The following is a 10057-nucleotide window of genomic DNA, read 5'->3' as shown; positions in this document are numbered from 1 at the left end:
TACTACTACTACTACTACTACTATACTACTACTACTACTACTACTTACCACTACCACTAATACCACTACTACTACTACTACTACTACTACTACTACTACTACTACTACTACTACTACTACTACTACTACTTCTACTACTACTACTACTACTACTACTACTACTACTACTACTACTACTACTACTACTACTGCTACTACTACTACTATTACATTTCTATTATGTCTTTTATCGTCCATTATTTTCTAGAAATTTCACGTCTCTCACTGGCCTCATCATTTCTATCACACCACGCTAACGATTCGTTCACACTCCAACCATCGTTGAGTACAGACGATCCAATTTATACTGCATTTCTTCTTATTTGTTTTCAACGTTTATTTGTTTATTGTTGTGCCGACGAAGGGTTTGTATCCGAAACGCCCATTGTCTGTATTGTTTCCACCGATTCCTATCCATCTTCACTCTTTCGTTAGTATTTTCGGGACCCCATGCTTCAGGCAGCGCCCACCGCTCTCGACTTAGAACAATGCTCCACCGTTGATAAGAATCATTTACCTGGATACCTGGATACCTCTGTATAGAGCTTTTAGACTTGGTGTAGTCTCCTTCGCTCCTCCTCATCTATTAATGATTGGACCAATTTTTATAATTGAACTTGTTTCCTAGGGTGTTGCTTATCTCCAACTCTGCTTTGAATTTATTCAAATTTTTTGCTGATACTGTGGTTTCTTGTAGTTTATTCCATTTATTTACAATTCTAGATGAAAAAAAACTTCCTTCTTTCATTTGTTTTAAAACGTTCTTTTTTCAGTTTCTTGCTGTTTTCTCGTGTCTGAATGTTCTTGTTTGGTTTAAGGAATCCTGCCTCTACCCTGTCTATTCCCTTTACTATTTTATATGTTTGGATCATATCTCCCCTTCTTCTCCTGTAATCTAAGGTCGGGAGATTTAATTCTTTCAATCTCTCACAGTATGTTTTGTCTTTCAGGTGTGTGATAAGTTTTGTTGCTCTCCTTTGCACTCTTTCCAAACAGTCTTTGTCTCCCTCAAACTTCGGATACCATATGCAGTTAGCATATTCCAGCTTTGATCTAACCATAGTCTTGTAGATGGTAGTCATGTGTTTTGTTTTCAGATTCTTGAAATTTCTTTTCACTATTCCGAGTGTTTTACTAGCCTTAGATTGAACATCTTTAATTTGCTTCTTGAAGTTTAGCTTCCTATCAATAAATACTCCTAGGTCTTTTTCCCCATTGGATTTCTGCAGGGGTTTTTCTTTCATTATATAGTTTGCTTCTCTGTTGTTTTTTCCTAGGTGAAGAACTGCACATTTATCTACATTGAACTCCATCTGCCATATTTCGGACCATTCTTCAAGCTTTTTCAAATCTTGTTGTAAGATGTTTCTTTCTTCTTCTGTATTAGCTACTCCATTGAGCTTAGTATCATCGGCAAAGATTTTACATTTAGATGATAGATTGTCTGGCAAGTCATTGATATAAATCAGGAAGAGAACTGGTCCCAGTACACTTCCTTGTGGAACTCCACTTGTTACCAGTCTCTCTGTTGATGCTGTTCCATTCACTATCACTTTTTGTCTTCTATCTTTGAGGAAATCTCGGACCCATTTGACTGTCTGATCATTAATTTGATACTGTTCCAATTTCCTGATTAGGCGCCAGTGTGGAACTTTGTCAAATGCCTTTCTGAAGTCGAGGTATATGACATCTAAATTGTTGCCTAATTCCAGGTCTCTCGTCCAGTCATCCATTGTTTCAAGTAGGTTTGTTACTGTAGACCTTCCCGCCATGAAACCATGTTGATCTTTGCTGAATAGTTTGTTCTTGGTCATATGATCAACCATTTCTTCTCTAATCAGCTGTTCCATGAGCTTGCAGACGACAGATGTCAGGCTCACTGGTCTGTAGTTTTCTGGATTTTTTCTGTCTCCCTTCTTGAATATGGCTGTGACGTTAGCTTCTTTCCATTCCCTTGGTAGTCTTCCTTCTTTCATCGACTGGTTAAATATCTTGGTTAGGGGTTCTACTAGCTGCTCTGCTAAGTTTTTTAGGATGTAAGGATGAAGTTTGTCAGGTCCAGGTGATTTACTCTCCTTTAGGTTTTGTAGTCTCTTCATTACTCTCTCTTCAGTAATCGGCCATTGTGTAGTATCTATATTACTTCTTTTAGCAATATCTGGCAAGTTTTTCTGGTTCTCCACTGTAAAGACACTTGCAAAGAAGAGATTTAGCACCTCTGCCTTGTCTTCATCTTCCGATGCCCAAGTGCCATCTTCTTTTTTTATGTCACATTTAAGCGCCATCGTTATTTATATTTACTAAAAACATTACACACACACACACACACACACACACACACACACACACATTCTCAAACAATTTTTACATCCCTAAACTTGTCTCACATCATTTTTATTTGTGGGGCAAAAAAAAAACAACAAAAAAAAAAAACAAACAAACCGATCAAAACAAACACGAAGAAGAAATAGATATGATTTCTGTGCCACTTCGTATGACGCATGCGCAGCTGGAAAAGTAACACATTTCTATGACGTTTTGTGATACGTTTCCGAGGAATCCCCAGTTAAAAATAGATTGACCTCTGTAGTCTGAGACTTCGCAAGCGTAGTCAGAGACTTGATAGTCAGGGACGAAGTCTGACTCCATGAATAGCTTACTTTCCGTAGTCTCTGACTTCCCAAAGTCTTAGACTACAAAGTCTCAGACTTTGCTATAGTCTGAGACTACCATAGTCCCGCTCCATGAATCAGACCCCAGGTGTTTCAATGTTCGATCCCCAGTCAAAAGGTTGCTAATTTTATCAAGATCAAGAGGTTTCGAGTACTCACGACATTCCAGGCTCAGGGTCCTTTAAAAATACTTTTCATTCAGTTATTGTTATTATCTTTATTATGGCCGACACAGCATGCATCGTCCATACTTTTTCAAAACTTTTTTTTTTTTTTTTTGGGGGGGGGGGGGGGGGGGCGGCTGTTTTTTTTTATATCTTAAAATTGGGTTTTGTATGTTATGTTCATGGAGAGAGAGAGAGAGAGTAATATTTTATAATGATAAGATATCTGTAGTGGTAGTATTATTAGTAGTTTTGAAATGCCTATGATGATGACAATGTGAGATAATTATATTAGTGTGATTATTTTTATTATATTTTTAAAAATTACGTACGGCTATGTCGTAGTGGTATGACACTCGCTTTTGGACCGGAAGGTCCTGGGCTCGAGACTCGCTCGGCGCATAGTTGAACTCTTGGAAAAGGCACTTTGCTCACTTTCTCTCACCGGACTCAGTTGTAAAATGTGTACTTGGCCGTTAACTGCGTTGTCTCTGTCCGAAGAAATTGTAATATCGCCTAACAGACGGTATGTCCCGTTCAACATGCGAAGTGTTGCTGTTATAAACTTTAGCATTGGCATGTATGTGCCTATTTCGCTGTAGTGAATTTAATTTAATTTTTTGTTAAAAAATTTTTATTCTCTATTGTCTTCTGGCACTTTTCTACTCACTTCATATCTCGTTGTTACCAACATAAGTGCCTGCTCCACTCGCTTTTCTGAATTAAAAATTCCCCCCATACACCGGAGCATACTCAATGTCTCAATCGTTTCTATGTTATATGTTTGTGTTGAGAATATTGGCTATTAAGCTTGACTGCTGGTCAGAATTACTTCGCGATGGTGGTGTGCGAACGAATCGACGGTCTCAAGAAGTGGGTGAGAGAGGGATCTAGAAATGACTTGGGTTTGAAACGAATATTTTTGTGTTCGTGGATAGCTCACACGGTAGAGCCACGCTCTCACCTGCCAGGCGGAGTTGTCGTACCAATAAGGTCGCAGGTTCAAACCCCACCACCGCCGCGAAAAATTTTTATTCTCTATTGTCTTCTGGCACTTTTCTACTCACTTCATATCTCGTTGTTACCAACATAAGTGCCTGCTCCACTCGCTTTTCTGAATTAAAAATTCACCCCATACACCGGAGCATACTCAATGTCTCAATCGTTTCTATGTTATATGTTTGTGTTGAGAATATTGGCTATTAAGCTTGACTGCTGGTCAGAATTACTTCGCGATGGTGGTGTGCGAACGAATCGACGGTCTCAAGAAGTGGGTGAGAGAGGGATCTAGAAATGACTTGGGTTTGAAACGAATATTTTTGTATTCGTGGATAGCTCACACGGTAGAGCCACGCTCTCACCTGCCAGGCGGAGTTGTCGTACCAATAAGGTCGCAGGTTCAAACCCCACCACCGCCGCGAAAAATTTTTATTCTCTATTGTCTTCTGGCACTTTTCTACTCACTTCATATCTCGTTGTTACCAACATAAGTGCCTGCACCACTCGCTTTTCTGAATTAAAAATTCACCCCATACAACGGAGCATACTCAATGTCTCAATCGTTTCTATGTTATATGTTTGTGTTGAGAATATTGGCTATTAAGCTTGACTGCTGGTCAGAATTACTTCGCGATGGTGGTGTGCGAACGAATCGACGGTCTCAAGAAGTGGGTGAGAGAGGGATCTAGAAATGACTTGGGTTTGAAACGAATATTTTTGTGTTCGTGGATAGCTCACACGGTAGAGCCACGCTCTCACCTGCCAGGCGGAGTTGTCGTACCAATAAGGTCGCAGCTTATTTATTGTACTCTTACTAAAAATAGAATTTGCGTAATTACTAAAAATATAACATTTTATACGGATAGAACTGCAATATACAATGAATTATCTGGAAGTCAAAAAGTGAACACTTCATCTCATCACAATCACATTATTATTATTACTATTATTACAAGTTGATTTTGACGGACTTTGGTAATTCTTCACTCTTTTCAAGTCACAGAATACTCAGTTTACAAGGTAAGCATACGAAATGCACATTTTAATTCATTTCTTATTTTTATAACTAAACATGCTTTGGGGTTGTGTGTTTGTTGATTGTGCATCAACTGACGACAATTTGTCGCTACCGCGAATTACTTAACTTTATTACTTTATTTTGTGAAAAATAACAATAACAGGGCTTTAAAAAAATTAAAATACTATTCCCCCCCCCCCCCAAATAATTTAAATCAGCCTTCCATGTCAGGTGATTAAAACCAGGTGTTTCAATGTTCGATCCCAGTCAAAAGGTTGCTAATTTTATCAAGATCAAGAGGTTTCGAGTACTCACGACATTCCAGGCTCAGGGTCCTTTAAAAAATACTTTTCATTCAGTTATTGTTATTATCTTTACTATGGCCGATACAGCATGCATCGTCCATACTTTTTCAAAACTTTTTTTTTTTTTTTGGGGGGGGGGGGGGTGGGGGGGGGGCGGCTGTTTTTTTATATCGGAAAATTGGGTTTTGTATGTTATGTTCATGGGAGAGAGAGAGAGAGTAATATTTTATAATGATAAGATATCTGTAGTGGTAGTATTATTAGTAGTTTTGAAATGCCTATGATGATGACAATGTGAGATAATTATATTAGTGTGATTATTTTTATTATATTTTTAAAAATTACGTACGGCTATGTCGTAGTGGTATGACACTCGCTTTTGGACCGGAAGGTCCTGGGCTCGAGACTCGCTCGGCGCATAGTTGAACTCTTGGAAAAGGCACTTTGCTCACTTTCTCTCACCGGACTCAGTTGTAAAATGTGTACTTGGCCGTTAACTGCGTTGTCTCTGTCCGAAGAAATTGTAATATCGCCTAACAGACGGTATGTCCCGTTCAACATGCGAAGTGTTGCTGTTATAAACTTTAGCATTGGCATGTATGTGCCTATTTCGCTGTAGTGAATTTAATTTAATTTTTTGTTTTCATCGACAGCTAACATGAAAGAACACTGTTGGCGTTACTGGTGTCCTGACAATCCATAAAGAATCCATAAAGATGCTGGCTCAAGGGCTATTCTGGCAAGGTGTGTTGAGGCAAACCTGTGGCAAACCTTTGCCTGTGGCAAAACTCATCAATCAGCAAACCATCATCTGGGCCAGCAGACCAGAGTGTCTGCATGCACTTTTTGACAATGGTTAGTAATGTTGTCAAATCTCCATAGCGCCTTTACATTTTTTATTGGTGATCAATAAAATAAATGCTCATTTTTCTAAATGAAAATGGCAAAGCATCATTTGAATTGAATTACTACTGAATGTATTAACTTAACGACAGACTATAGTTTGTTGCCAAGAGTTTTGTTCTAGGGATGTAAAACCAATGAAATTTCAAGTGTGTTGGTGTGAATAATGATCATTTTTTAAAAATTGCTATGTCTTTGACAAATGCATTTTATGACAATAATGCCATTTCCAAAAATTGTTAATGAAATGTGTCTCTTTTTTATTTCAATTTTTCCATCCAGAGCAGGATCAACCCTCTTTGTGGAACTACAAAAAAGTGGTGGCAAACAAGTAGTGTTGACTTTTTCTGTATTTGAGGCGAAAGAGATTTTTATTCCAAGGGTTTGGGAAAGCAAATTGCTTTTTATTCAGAGCTAGTGCACTATTTAACTGTTTCATTGTCTAAAATAGAATTGATTTTGCAGTTCAACTTGACTAGATATCTAATTTTATACGACTTGTCTCTCAAGTAGAATAAAAAAATGAAAAATGAGGATAGCGTGCCATATCATATTTTGAAAAATCATTTAATATATCTAGAAATCATCTGTATAACCTATTGTATACAGTAAATAATTAGGTTTTGTGATTATAATGATGAATTCATAAGGTATGACATCATATTTGACCACAAAATTATTTTATCTCTGGGCGTAAAAAAATCAATTTTACAGCATTTTTTTTATCTAAGGGGTATGGGTTAGTGAACCGATTATAATTTTTTTTAGACTTAGATCAATCTACAAAATTTTCGTTTTCTTGTCCTATTACGGTCATATTTTGAAAGTTTGATGGATCATTTCTTTTAGTTGTCTGCAAAATCAGCCTTTTATGTCAAATTATAGAAAAAGCTTGCGCTTTCTCAAATGTCTGTTTTATGTCATTTGTCTGATTTTCTAGCAATCCTACCTTAGTCATTTTCCTTTAAATTATCTTCAAATTTATTCAGAATCTTTTCTATGATGTGTTTTACATCATGATGTAAGTGTTTGGGGGTAAATTAAAATTTAGCAATTTTATAAATTTTAAAATTCATTTGTTCCTGTCGATCCGCGCTAAATTTTCAGTTGAAATCAAATAAAAATTCTAAAAAAATTATTCCAAGAGTTTTCATGATATAGCTATTTATGAAAGAAACATTGTGTTTAAATTTGAATGAAATTTATATGCTAGTTTTTGGTGCATCTATGTTAGAAATTTTAGGGTTTTACGTCTAATTTTAGCTTATGTTGCCCCTTAAAAAGTTTTTTTTTTTAATTCAGTTATTTTTGGTGTTTAGCATCAAATTATACATTACATTATTAGTTCATGAGATATAATTAAAAATTTTAGAACTATAAAGCGTATTTGACCACTAAAGTAATTTTTTGGTGAATAACAGCAGATATTAAATTATTTCGCAATTTTTTTTCTTAGAGGTGTGGGTTAGCGAATCGTTTATAATTTTTTTTCAGAATTTGATCAATTTATAAAATATTACTGTTTTCTTGTTCCATATCGGTTATACTTGATGAATGTTGGCCTTTGTCTGCATTATTAGCTTTATTATCAAATTAAAGACAAATTTTTCATTTTCTCAAAATTTCATTGTGCGTCATTCTCTGATTTTCTAACATTCACATCTGGATTGTTTCCCATCAGATTGTCTTCAAATTTGGTCAGAATTTTTCTTATGATGTGTTTTGCATCATGATGGTTGGGTTTTGGGCTAAACAAAAATTTAGCAGTTTTATGAATTTTTAAATCAATTTTTTTTCCTGTCATGTCACACCAAATTTTCACTAAGAAATCGAAAAAAAATTCTGAAAAATTTATTTACAAGACTATTGCTAAACCTATCCATCTTGTTGTAAGAAACATTTTGTGTAAATTTGAAAGAGATCTGTTCGTTGTTTTTTTCTGCATCACTGTAAGAATTTTTGGGGTCTAATTTTAGCTTATATTGTCCCCCTGGTGGTAGGGATTTGGTGGCTAATAGTATTAGCCCTGGTGTTAGGGACTCAGTAATAGCCATGTGGTAGGGACTCGGCGAGTAAAAGTGCTGGTGGTAGGGATTCAACGAGTAAAAGCGCTGGAGGTAGGGACTCAGTAAGTAATAGCGCTGGTCGTAGGGGAGTAAAAGCTCTGTGACTCGCTGAGTAATAGCGCTGGTGGTAGGGACTCGGTGAGTAATAACGCTGGTCATACGTGCTCAGTGTGTAAAAGCTCTATGACTCGGTAATAGCGCTGGTGGTAGGGACTCGGTGAGTAAAGCGCTGGTTGTAGGGGCTCAGTGAGTAATAGCGCTGGTCGTAGGGACTCAGTGAGTAAAAGCTCTATGACTCGGTAATAGCACTGGTGGTAGGGACTCAGTGAGTAATAGTAATAACGCTGGTCGTAGGTGCTCAGTGAGTAAAAGCGCTGGTGGTAGGGACTCGGTGAGTAATAACGCTGGTGGTAGGGACTCGGTGAGTAATAGCACTGGTGGTAGGGACTCGGTGAGTAAAAGCTCTATGACTCAGTGAGTAAAAGCGCTGGTGGTAGGGACTCGGTGAGTAGAAGCTCTATGACTCAGTGATAGCGCTGGTGGTAGGGACTCGGTGAATAAAAGTGCTGGTGGTAGGGACTCGGTGAGTAATAGCGCTGGTGGTAGGGACTCGTGAGTAGAAGCACTGGTGGTAGGGACTCAGTGAGTAAAAGCGCTGGTGGTAGGGACTCGTGAGTAGAAGCACTGGTGGTAGGGACTCAGTGAGTAATAGCACTGGTGGTAGGGACTCAGTGAGTAATAGCACTGGTGGTAGGGACTCAGTGTCAGTGAGTAAAAGGTCTATGACTCAGTGAGTAAAAGCACTGGTGGTAGGGACTCAGTGAGTAAAAGCTCTATAACTCGGTAATAGCACTGGTGGTAGGGACTCAGTGAGTAAAAGCTCTATAACTCGGTAATAGTAATAGCACTGGTGGTAGGGACTCAGTGTCCGTGAGTAAAAGGTTCATGACTCGGTGAGTAGAAGCGCTGGTGGTAGGGACTCAGTGTCAGTGAGTAAAAGGTTTATGACTCAGTGAGTAGAAGCGCTGGTGGTAGGGACTCAGTGAGTAAAAGTTCTATGACTCGGTGAGTAATAGCACTGGTGGTAGGGACTCGGTGAGTAAAAGGTTATGACTCAGTGAGTAAAAGCATTGGTGGTAGGGACTCAATGAGTAAAAGCTCTATAACTCGGTAATAGCACAGGTGGTAGGGACTCAGTGTCAGTGAGTAAAAGGTCTATGACTCAGTGAGTAGAAGCGCTGGTGGTAGGGACTCAGTGAGTAAAAGCTCTATGACGGTAATAGCACTGGTGGTAGGGTCTCGAAGAATAAAAGCGCTGGTGGTAGGGACTCGGTGAGTAAAAGCGCTGGTGGTAGGGACTCTGTGAGTAATAGCGCTGGTGGTAGGAACTCAGTAAAAGCTCCTGGTGGTAGGGACTCGGTGAGTAATAGCGCTGGTGGTAGGGATCTAGTGAGTAGAAGCACTGGTGGTAGGGAACTCTAGTGAGTAAAAGCTCTATAACTCGGTAATAGCACTGGTGGTAGGGACTCAGTGTCAGTGAGTAAAAGGTCTATGACTCAGTGAGTAAAAGCACTGGTGGTAGGGACTCAGTGAGTAAAAGCTCTATAACTCGGTAATAGTAATAGCACTGTTGGTAGGGACTCAGTGTCAGTGAGTAAAAGGTCTATGACTCAGTGAGTAGAAGCGCTGGTGGTAGGGACTCAGTGAGTAAAGCTCTATGGACGGTAATAGCACTGGTGGTAGGGACTCGAAGAGTAAAAGCGCTGGTGGTAGGGACTCGGTGAGTAAAAGCTCTATGACTCAGTGAGTAAAAGCGCTGGTGGTAGGGACTTGGTGAGTAATAGCGCTGGTGGTAGGAACCCAGTAAAAGCGCTGGTGGTAGGGACTCAGT

The 10057-nt window shown here is 38.7% G+C and overlaps 1 long non-coding RNA gene across 3 annotated transcripts; it reads left to right on the top strand.

Moving 5' to 3' along the window:
• The first annotated feature begins 4687 nt into the window (after positions 1 to 4687).
• Positions 4688 to 7722, top strand: LOC144959829 (uncharacterized). Of its 3 annotated transcripts, none has more exons than XR_013642691.1 (3): positions 4688 to 4894; positions 5851 to 6052; positions 6388 to 7722. It is a non-coding gene; the product is annotated as an uncharacterized LOC144959829 (long non-coding RNA). The 3 variants fall into 3 exon arrangements; XR_013642693.1 differs by having other exon boundaries at positions 6383 to 7722; XR_013642692.1 differs by lacking the exon at positions 4688 to 4894 and having other exon boundaries at positions 5415 to 6052.
• The last annotated feature ends 2335 nt before the right edge of the window (positions 7723 to 10057 follow it).

This window comes from Berghia stephanieae, chromosome 14 (assembly GCF_034508935.2).
Source record: "Berghia stephanieae isolate SIO BIC M18660-M18661 chromosome 14, UCSD_Bste_1.3, whole genome shotgun sequence".
Classification (NCBI taxonomy): domain Eukaryota; kingdom Metazoa; phylum Mollusca; class Gastropoda; order Nudibranchia; family Aeolidiidae; genus Berghia; species Berghia stephanieae.
Note: the sequence above shows the minus strand (reverse complement) of the source record. Positions and strands in the feature narration are given on the sequence as shown.